This window comes from Bactrocera tryoni, chromosome 1 (assembly GCF_016617805.1).
Source record: "Bactrocera tryoni isolate S06 chromosome 1, CSIRO_BtryS06_freeze2, whole genome shotgun sequence".
Classification (NCBI taxonomy): domain Eukaryota; kingdom Metazoa; phylum Arthropoda; class Insecta; order Diptera; family Tephritidae; genus Bactrocera; species Bactrocera tryoni.
In genome coordinates, this window is record NC_052499.1 from 71,739,477 (window position 1) to 71,749,785 (window position 10,309).

Here is a 10,309-nt window from a genome sequence, read left to right on the forward strand (position 1 = left end):
CAATCTTCGAGACGTACCCTCGTGAATTGAAAAGGAAGTAAATTGCATTTAAATATACATGTGTTCGGTTGTCTTTTTTATTGGTCTGCCTTCCTCTTACTTTTTATTATTTTCGATTTTGATTTTCTAGTTCTTATTGCTATTCCTTCTTGTTGCCCACTTTTGCCATAATCTTCAGCAGAGTGTTTCGCATGAGCTTTTATGAGCGATTAGGGAGACGTAACCCATTGTAGCAGCAACACATGAACATTCGGCATATATAGACACTGATTATACAAATATAGCTATATAAATATGAAACTGCATACTCATGTGCGTATGTATGTACAATATATGGCAATTTTGTTGGTTTATAAGTTTTTCAGGAATGTGAATGCATAAAGCAAGCAAAATCAACAAAGCTGAAGGGGCAAAAGTTGCCGCAAGTAAAGTTTATCGCTATGTACATTTATTTAAGCTCGAAAGTTGGCGAATTAATAGTTGCTGCAAAATACTTGTAGTTTTTCTTCCCAAAGGCTGCATAAACGCGGTATATACATACATACATATGTCTACTAATGTTATGTATATTGTTGCAGACACATACATACATATGTACATACATGCAATCATATATTTTTCTTGTATAAAAGTACGAACTGAACTTGATTTTTGCGCCTGCGCACAGCTTTGTTCCAGTAGGCCACGCTCGTATACCTACATACATACATACGTATGTACAAATACATTGTGCGTTCGTATATAATTCTGTGTGTAGGCGTTCGTGATTGAATTACTGTTGTTGTTAAATGGAAAAAAAAAAAAATATTGCAAATGGCCTTTATGTGCTCTGTATTGACCGTAGTCCAAAATACTATATCTTTTTATTATCTTAGGACCTGTCGGGTTCCTATTTTAATAACGATTACAATCCAAGTTTAGTTTTAAATGTCAATAATTTTCATTTTTGCGAAATGGTATCTTCAAATACTTCTTTTGTTCTACGACAAAACAATAAAAATCTTTCTATCTATATTGTCCTATTTGTCAATTTACATAGGTTACATAATTTAGGTTATGTCGCATGGTTGATCCTAAAACAATGAATCTCCCTTGGACAGATATTTCCCTTTTGTGCATACCGAGATATTTCAATCTCAGACAAAAAGCAGGGCAATAGAGGAGGAAGTGGCATCTACCTCGCTTTCCTCCAAGAATCTATTGAAAGGTAATTCGGAGACCTATTACGGTGTTGACCAGCGATTTCTGGAAGCAGCGACTCGCTTCCAATTGGATGAAATTGAGGAAAGGTCACCCTCCTTAGCAATGCTCAGCAGTTTTCGGTGATTCCGTTGAAACCGGGCACGCATACAAATGTAATATGGAAAAAGTTTTGTACAGTCAGCGAGCTTCAAGGCGCTTGGCTATCGTAGTAAATGCACACTTCTAGCTTCGGACTAGTACATCTACTGCTTCCTTGATGGTAGCCACCTCCGCTTGAAAGACGCTACAATGGTCCGGTAGTCTAGAACTAGAGTTGATAGAGAGCTCCCTACAGAAGGACCCATCTTCTATCATCCGTCTTAACTTCCATCTATCCGGGATAAAGCTCACTGACCTCTTCTCCATCGGCTATGCCCCACCCACAAATCCTTCGCAAGTGTGTGAGCTGAGAAGGAACCGCCAAGGGAAGGAAGCGATACAGTGATCTAGACTATAAGACTGCAATTGAACCAATGGAGAATTTCGGTGTGTCCGTCATTAGGATCCTCCATATACCCAGCTTTCCTAAGTTTGCCGGTCGTCTTTAATGCACCACAGATGCCAATGAGTGCCACTCCTTAAACATGCTCCAGCTGCTTATCGGTGTTTTTCCGAGCGACCTCCGCCAGAAAACGAACCCATAAAACATAGAAAATAACAAGTAAGGATGAGCTAAGCTCGGGTATAACCGAATAACCATTTGAATCTCAAGATATGTGGTTTCACCTAAAGTGGGCGATGCTACGCCCATCGTCCAATTTTGATACCGGCTCCATTAAAGCCCTCCCATACCATCTCGGAGGTAGGATTTAATTATCGCGTTTAGATTAGTTTTCTCACTACCGTTATATGGAAAGTTAGCGGGATTATCATCTGATTTCATCCAAATAACAGTTTTATTTCTTAATTTATTATTATGGCACTTTATATTTTTTCAGTTAATGGCGTTTTGTAGGCGTGGTAGTGGTCCGATTACGCCTATCTACGAACTCTTACTTTTTTTGCCAAGGAACTCGCATACCAAGTTGCATCAAGACTTCTTAGTTTTTACTCAAGTCACAGCTTGCACGGACGCTCGGACGGACAGACAGAGAGACAGTCACCCGGATTTTAACTCGTCGCGTCATCCTGATCTTATATATGTACATATGTAGATATATATAAAACTCTTTATCTATCTCGATTAATTTTAGGTGACACATACAATCGTTAGGTGAACCACGCTATAATACTCTGTAATAACATGTTACATGGGTATAAGAAGTAAATACACATTTTTCTCTTTTCTGCGGGGTGTGTACATTTATTATTATTTTTTTTTTCCATTTATTTATTTCAGTTTTATTTTTCTTAATCAGGCTACATGTACTTTTCATTTATGTTAGTACGTTGTGTTATGAAACATAACGCAACACTACATTACATTACATGACATTACAACAATAACAATTACAATTTTTCTAGATGTGCCTAGAACAGCGCATTTTGCAAACGCGAAACACATTTTTTTGTTGCTGTTTTTTTATTATTATAACTTTTTTTTATTCAACTTGCCTACATACTACACGCTTTCGCTATTACATACAAACATACACAGTACATGCAATAATTATGCTACATATGTTGGTGTGTATTATAACACGTCTTATATGGTTTATGTGCTGAACACATAGAGTGCGACAGACTGCGAGTGACATCTGTCAAATATTAAAATACACACGTTCTTATGGACACAGTTATTTATACAGCTGCACGACGACACGACTGCAGGCCGGCAGTTGTCGCTCTCGCTAACTTGAACATATTTTTATATTTGCCAACGACAGTAGAGTTAATAGTAGAGTTGACAGAAGAGAGGAGTGATGCCACTAATATGTAAAATGTAAAATTATTCAAAACAAAATATTTAAATTTCATTGAAGCGAAAGGTATGAGTATGGCAACCACCAAATTGTGTACATACAAAATGGACAAATGTGTTGTTTTGTGTACATGCCGGCCATTGTTACATATGTCGTTGCCTTCTTACAAATGTTCATGTAGTAGGATTCACGACGCCATTTACAGTTCACTGTCATGCTGCCGTGTCGTGTCGCTCTCTATGTGTTCGTAGCGTTACTCTTCTTCTTCTTCTGCTTCTTCTTCTTCCTTATCTTAGGCCCATATTCTTATGCTGGTTGTTGGGTTCGAAATGTTGAGCGTTTATTTTGCTAATCGGCTGCAGATGCGTTCGCTCGAAGACTTTCAGGGAACACGTGAAATTTATAAATTCCGTCAGACATATGTATGTATGTAAGTACTTGTGTCTGCGTGCCTGTGTGTGTGTGTGCATTGCATTTTAAAATATGAAATTGCAGTTTTTATTTCGTAATTTCGCTTAAAATACTAGAAACCTATTTTTCAATCAATTACGAAAATATTTAAAATTTCGAAAATTTTTAGTCTTCGCGTCAGTTAAATTTTATTAGCCGTTATTTTCAAAAAATTCTTAACTCGCTTCTTGCTTTTTTGTTAATTATCTTTAATTTTTTTTTATTTCGTATTTCTTCTCTTTAACATGTACATATGTATGTACATATGTATACTTTTTTTTTGTTGTTATACTTCTACATATACTTATGTATGTCGTATTTACTTTTGTGTGTGTGTGTATATATGATTTTCGCGTTTTTAACGATTTCATGGACTTCATTGTGTTAGCGTTTTTTTTCATTTGCATTAATTTTATTTAGTTTGACTACATACATAAATCTAATTGTGCTTATGTATTGTACATTCTATACATCTAACTACGTTATGTTACACAATTACATGTGTGCATGTAAATGTTATCGAAGACTTCATTAATGAATATGAAATTTAAAAAATATAAATTGGAAAATATAAGAAAATAATTTCTTTGATAAAAAAATAATATAAAAATCTTATAAAATTTAATATAATGTATAAAATATTTAATATATAAAAATTAACAAAAGTTGTCATATTAAATATTAGCTTAAAATGGAAACAATTTACCCACGGGAACACTGAGAGAAGAAAGCGAAGTTTCGGAAAAATTAAAAAATACCCTCGGGAACCCTAATAGAAGGATACAAAGTTTCGAATTTCAGAATTTCCAAAACTTCTTGAAAATTATTTAAATTCAGTCATAGAATTTCATAATATCCAAAACTTCTTAAACATTATTTAAATTCACCCATAGAAAATGAGATAATCAATTTTTAACCTTAAAGGAGCTACAGACAGCCCTTAACTTAGTCAATTAGCAGTAAGGAAAATTTCTGCGAAACGGTGAGACCGGCCAACTATAAATGTTCATACATTTTTTCTAGACATATTTTTGATGTAATGAACGAAGGATTAGGATTTTTGATATGAATTTTGAAATATAAATTTTATCCCAAAAAAACTACTTATTTTTTGGGTTGTCGTCATTTTGTCAAAAGTCAAAATATTAACTAGCCCTTCAATTATTAGCTGTATTCATCTATAATAATTATTATTATCATTAAGCAGAAAAATCTTTCTCACCGCCTGCCACCTTTGTTTGAAAGTCCTACAGAAGATAGGCTATGGGATCAAGGAAATCTAAATCACCGATTATGAAAGTACATTAAATTCGGTAAATACAATTTGGTTATTTTTATATTAAATAAAATGTCTCTTAAAAAAACAACAACAAAGCGGATAAAACCACTTCAGCTAGATCGAATATTTATTGGCAGTATTGTTAATTGACTCAATCAACGGTCTGTTTGAAACGTCTATTAAATTTAAGATTCAGTTCATTTAGTTTCAAATATGTGACTGCTTTGATTTCAGACAGCGGGTTTTATAAGCCGATCGAAATTTTGTTTTGAATTTCAAATCTTTTGTGAGATTACTACCAGAAAATATTTCAAACACCGGATTTGCGAAGTCGATCGAAATTTTTTGAATTTCTAATCTTTTGTGAAAATAGTCTTCACTGGCAGAAAATATCGCTGACTATTAAGGAATGAAACCCAAAATTACTTAAGCGTATGAAAAATTTGTTGGATTTCAGAGCACTTTTCGCCAATCAGAGTCACGCACTCTGTGTAAAAAAGTTTCGCATTTGAGAGAATTTCTTTGGAAAAACAAACAATAAATGCCTCGATACATTTTTGAACTTTTTATTTTTAATACCTTTATAAGATTTCAATTAAACGAAATAAACCTGCGAATAATCAAAATTACAACAAAGTAAAATATAAAAAAAAACAATCAAAATAGAAAAGTAGTTTCTGAATACGATGAGATATCATATGATGATTGTCGGAGGTCAATTGAGTTTTCGAAATTACATTTTACGCTTACGTCAGTTGTAAATGTGGTTAAAACGTTACGTCAGCGCCCTTTTCAATTGAGTTACAAATTGCCGTTAATATTTTTATACTTTTCCATAAATGCCACTTTTGCAGTTATGTCCGAAAACTTTTTAATTAATAAATATTTTTGAAAATTGATTTTTACTTTTTGAGTTTTTGGTTTACTGGCGCCGACATTCAACGACTGTGTGTGCTCTTCGAGTGTGCAGATTTCATATTTTTTCACACAGTAATTGTTTAATCAATTTGTATTTTTTATGTTTTTTCACTTAAATTTTAAATTTTACACGTACATACATACATTTCCAAATTATAGTGGCAAACTTTGCATTTTCTAAGACACATTTTACATTGAAAAACTAAAATACCAACACCCTTTTCGACAAATACATATATTCAAAGCGTTTCTTGTTTTTGTTTTTTTACTTCATTGACATTGCATTTTGCTGTTTCTTGGCATTGCTATTCATTATTTTTGCATTATTGTTCGATTATATTTTCATTATAATTTTTGTTTTTAACCATTTTTCTTTTATCGTTTCCTATACGAGTATATCTTTGTATGTATGCAATACATATAAAGCCAAACAATGCGTACTTCATATATAAACATACTATACATAATATTTTAATGTCGCTGCGACAATTGCTTAAGTCTTGTAGTCTACCAATGTAAATACGAGTACATGCGTACATACATACTGTGGGATCAAAAGTTAGTCCAGGAACGGGCCGTGCTATGAATACAAGTATATGCTTATAAAGTTTTCGTATGTATAAAAGGGGCTTTCACTTTATCCTCCTTCCTTCCTGCATTCCTCTTTTAAACATCACTTCAATGTGAGAAAATTTAAATTTTTTTTTCACTTCCAAGACTTGGTATGCCGGAAAAAGCAATTTTTGTAATTAAGTACGTATTCACTCTGTTGTTTGGTTTTATGTTTCCCTGTTAACCGGCACTGAATATGCATTTTTACACCTCCAACTGTAACTCAGATCTATTACATTGGTTTATGGTTTGCTGAGGACGACCGCTTTTAAATCTAAATTTCACTTAGATTGTGTTTTGAACTTATTAACCATTTTCATACAAGAAATTTACTCAAGTTTATGACTATACCGAATGGAATCATTCGGCATTCATTAAAATGTTATATATTTATTAAATATCTGAAGTTCTACTTCAATTGAATTTTGCCAAATTTAAATGTTTGAAATCAACAATGTAAAAATTCGTTTGTCAAACTAGAAAACGTCTGTTGATGATATGACAAGTATCCCGTAGAGGTAGAGTTTTGCCCGATTCATATTATGTCAAATTCAATGATGAAAAAATCAGTTAAACCACAAATCCTTTTATTCAAATAATAGGTTTTATCTCTCTTAAAAAATTCCAGGAAAATACGACGTGTTTAAGCCAAATTTTGTTCAGCGATGAGACCCATTTCTAGCTCAATGGATATGTAAACAAGCAAAATAGGCGCATTTGCGACAAAGAGCAGCCTGAAGAGACTCAAGAGCTGCCTTATCATCCACAAAAAACAATGATTTGGTGTGGTTTCTGGACCAGTAGAATGATCGGTTCATATTTCTTCAAAAATTATGCCGGTGAGAACGTAACCGTCAATAACGCACCATGACAACCGACTATTTGATGCCTGAAATTGAAGCTCGTGATCTCGAAGACATTTGATTTCAACAAGACGGCGCCACTTCCCACACATCCCATCAATCAATGGATTTATTGAGAGAACACTTCGGTGAGCAGATAATTTCACGTTTTGGGAGGGTTGATTGGCTACCAAAATCGTGTGATATCCCACCGTTAGGCTCTTTCCTGCAAAGATATGTCAAGTCTTAGGTCTATGCGGACAATCCCGCTTCATTTCAGGCCTTGGAGTAAAACATCACGCATACCATTCGCCCGTTACCAGTCGAAATGCTCGAACGAGTAATCGAAAATTGGACTCAATGGATGGACCTTCTGAGACATAGCCGCGGCCAACATTTGAAAGAGAAAATCTTCAAAAAATAAATGCCAAAGAATGTTCTTTCGAATGATAATAAACATTATCCATTAAATTTGTAGTTTCTGGTTTTTCTTTAAAAAAGTAGGGAATCTCAAAATGGATCACTCCTTACATTTTTAAATTTGTATAATAAAAGAATTGAAGCCATTGTCTTTCATTTAATTACAGGTTTAACAGATTTTTCAAATATTTACATATTCGATATACATATGTATGTATGTATGTATACTTTTTATTTATAATATGAGTTGTTCACAATGCTTAATTGACAAATGGTAACGAATATAATTACAACATGAATTTTCAATTAACTGCCATAAAACGAATATGCGCGGTGAAAGGGCAATAAAAGTTCATGTCAAAAGGTTTCCACAAATGTACATATATATGTATGTATGTAGGGCAGGAAAGCACGAAAGTTCACGTACACATACGTACATTTGATAGTTCACAGTTAAATCAACATCCCTTGTAAGTCTGTGTTTATAGAGGTGCAGAATAACATGCGGTTATTTGTCAAATCAATTTTGAATGCTTTTAGTGACTCTTTTGTTGTAAAATGTTTAAATGGAAATATATGTATTTGACAGCAAAAAATCCGTAATGTTGTAGCGAAGAAATGTAGAAGTTTCATTTTCGTTTGTTAAAAACTCACACTTTTTGCTTGTTCTTAAATCCTTGACCAGAAACTATACTATAACATTAAAGGGCTATCATTTTACAAAATGATGAAAATCACTAAAAGCGCAAATGGAATCCCAAAAATCGAGTTTGAAATTTGTTTATAAGATTGAGAATGAAATTGGCTGAATGGACTATTTTGAAGGCGACAACATTAATGTAGAAGAATGCACAAATATTTTGTTTAAAATGAAAAACGCCCGTTATTTCCAGAGCACACACAATTTTTCAAATACAATTATAGTCAGCTTTTATTTTTAACTGAATATATTTATGTATATGACGACACTAAGTGACTCAACGTGCGCAAGCCAAAAATTTGACATTTTAGAAAACTTTCTTTTGATTTCATTGAGAATCACTAAAAACAACTTTTCATGGTTTTTAACAATAATTTACAAATGAGAACCAAAGATCAAAGCCCCTAAAGTTTTTATGAACTTTTGCTTGTAATTTGAGGCACCTCATCCGTCACTTTTTTGTAATAACAAAAATTAAAGTGTCAAAAATATGTAATTCTCTCTGTATTTATATTAATCTTCTCAATTAACGAAAATTTCAAAATTTTTAGATTTTACTAGAACTGATTTCTGAAACCCATATATATACCTTAGACCTCTTCTAGGATCACCGTGTCCAATCTATTGCTATCTCTCTACCTCTCTCTCTCTCTCTCTCTCTTTCTATACTTTTATAAGGATTTTGTGATTTCTTAGAGCATTATGAATTGTTGCTGTTGGTGCTGCTGAGGTTTTTCGGTGTAGGAAGGAACACTAGTTGCGGGCGACCATCAGCTGCCAACCAATAAAGAAATATCGTATACCATACTTTTGCTTTCTTCGTTCTGTATTAGTATTTAGAATACTCTTGTTCTGTGATTAATTGAAACTTTGGTTGATTGGCCGATTTCTACACGAGTGTAATTGTAACTGGAAAATATATTTTTTTTTTTTATTTCGCGTGCAATGCAACACTGATGTATGACTGAATTTGTATTTGTTTAGTGTTTTTCATTTCTGTTCCGTTGTATTTTCCATAAAATGTTGTTGTAATTTGTTTTTTTGCTTTGCTTTTTCTTTAACCCCACATAAAATATTGTTGACATTTATTTTTTTCGCTTTTCATGCCGTGCGCTTGAAATTTATAATAATCTAAATATATTTTTCCTTTTTTTACTACATACAAACATTTGTTAATTTTTTTGTGATTTTTTTATCATTTTACTTATTTTGCTCGACAAGTGTATTTATCGCTATATACTATATAAATTTGACAATTGTTTTTGTAATTTAACGGAGAACATTGCCAGCATGTTGCTCGTGGTTTGCCTAGTTTTTTTCGCTAAAATTACTTTTTTCTTACTAATTAATTATTTTGTGTTTGGTTTTGTTTTTTTTTTTAATAATTTTATCTCTCGTTACGTAAAAACAGTAAAAAATCGAAAAATCATTTAAAAAATCTATAATCAATTCGGCATTTCAAAAAACTTTGCATTGTCAATTAAATGTTGCTCGTGTTTCGCATTGTTGCTTGGTGGCGTTTCCTTGTGTACAACGATTCCTTGTTCTTGTTATTTTTTTGTCATCTTTTTAATGTTTTCTTTTATTTAATACATCTTTAATTTCAATACAATACCTACTTTAAATATCTTTCAAAACTATTTGGCAGATCAATGAGTACTTTGTGTCTGTGTGTGTGATTTTTGACTTCGTTTTTGTTGTTTTTCTTTGTTTGCTGTTTTGATAACCTACAAATATACCACGTAATATTTGTTAGCGTTTTTTTTTGTTTTAATTTTATGTTTTCAAAACTTGACTATGGTTTCTAAATTCTTTGCGTCCCCTATTATGTTGTTTCACACATACATACGTACATATACACATAAAAATAAACATTTTCTATCAGCTGAAAATGCTAAATCTCTTTTTTCAATTTACCGCTACTTTTGGTTTTTTTTTCAAATTTTTACTTTATATTTTTTTGTTTTTGTTTGTGTTTCAGGTT